Here is a 1909-nt window from a genome sequence, read left to right as displayed (position 1 = left end):
GCAGAGTTAGCGTAAATAAAGAAAGATGACGATCTACATAAATTTCTTAGATAATACTTCTACCGTACAATCTGAGACTTAAAAGAAGGGAAACTTTTTCTAAATGCCTTGTAGCCTTTCGAAGAAGAGTATATAAGTCTTTGTACTATTCCTGGAACCACAAGTGATCCCAACTAACCCATCAACTTGTATACTGTTAAGAAATTGAATTATGGCATAATAAATAACAATTTACTATGCGGAAACATAGTCATGCTATATATCTAAATTAGACACAATGCTGATGAAGCTTTATAATCTGATAAATCTGAAGGATAAAACTAAAATTTACATAACTGACTCTGACTGACATCTATAAAGCCTCTACTATACTGACTATAGATTTTTAGGATAAGCCTCCAACTACTACTAATCAATACACATGAAAGTAAACACACTGTACATAAACTAACACTATCTGGAGTTCCCGAACTAGGTGAACTTATCACCTGCTGGTTAGAATCTGCAACTGTCTAATCATGATGCATAGGCTCTAACTAGTACCTACATTATGAGGTAATGTAGCAACACAAGCGTATATATGGATCAGTTCTTTTAGATTGTACAGAGAATGCAAGGGTCAATGCAATAAGTAAAACTGATTTCATACATAATCACAAAATATGCATACTAAGTGTAAGTAGACTCACCAATAACCTGGTATACTGAAATCTAAAGAACTATCTGAGTTCTTTTACTGGGATTGATACTGAAACTGTGAGAGGTAGTGTTTAACTGACATGCCCCATGTATGCCATCATGCCTAAGCTAGAGTCCATCTCTGCCCCGATTAGAGGGGTGTTAATACTGTGCTATTGGTAAGGACAGTTTGTGAGTGACCCTTATCTAGAAGGTACTCAAATGAGAATAGTGGGAACCCTAAACTAATAGGTTAAGCCGCCTCATCAACCTTAATCTGACAGGTCAAGATGTCTCAACCTACATTGGCTGCGTAGTTCTAGAACGCAAGGATGACTACTAAGAATCATACCCTGAACTGGCAAGTGAATTCCCATCCTTGGCTTTACTCGGTGCTAACCTCTACGCCCATCTAGAGAAAATGGACATGAATGACTGACTATACGTGACTTGATCTTACTGAATTCCGTTGACTGATGAAATATTATTGATATCTGATAACTGACTGAGATTCTGAGGTTTTCCTAAGTCACATGACTAATTAAAGTCTATGGAATCATAGCTTGAGTTTGGATAACGTGAAACATGACATGGATTTAGGCACATAGCTATAGTTTTTGGGTACGAATACCCCCAGGACTCGATAGAAGAAAACTGACTCACATGACATGACTTAATAACAAGAGTTGAGTCCACAATTCACATTATCATAAATAGGAGATAACATGCTTCATGGTTTATTCAACATCTCAACATGGTAGGAAAAACATGGATATAATTCACATTCATAATTCATATATCCATCATCATACATGCTTCATGACACCACCATAAAATACATATATAGCATAGAAATTCATATTGAAGCGTAAAGCTAACATGGAATTGCTATTTAGATATCATGGAATCATGTACATGGAATTTTCTACTATACTAAGCATTTTATCAAACACCTTGCATGCATTCTTTAGAGCATAGGTGGATTTCATACATGCATTCCGTTTAACCACCTAAAGATTGTGTTTTTCAACTAACCATCACATATAATCCATGAAAACACTTATAGATATTGTCTTGGAACTTAAAAAACAATCAACAACATGTACATGCTAATATCACCACAAAAAGTTTACAATTCAATATTTAAAATCATGGTACCTGAGCTCTATGAATGAATTGGGTCCATAGATGAACACTACGCATACCTTAGACAAGTAATCCATGAAAATTT

The sequence above is a fragment of the Capsicum annuum genome, chromosome 4 (genome assembly GCF_002878395.1).
Source record: "Capsicum annuum cultivar UCD-10X-F1 chromosome 4, UCD10Xv1.1, whole genome shotgun sequence".
NCBI lineage: Eukaryota > Viridiplantae > Streptophyta > Magnoliopsida > Solanales > Solanaceae > Capsicum > Capsicum annuum.
This window is presented reverse-complemented; position numbering follows the sequence as displayed.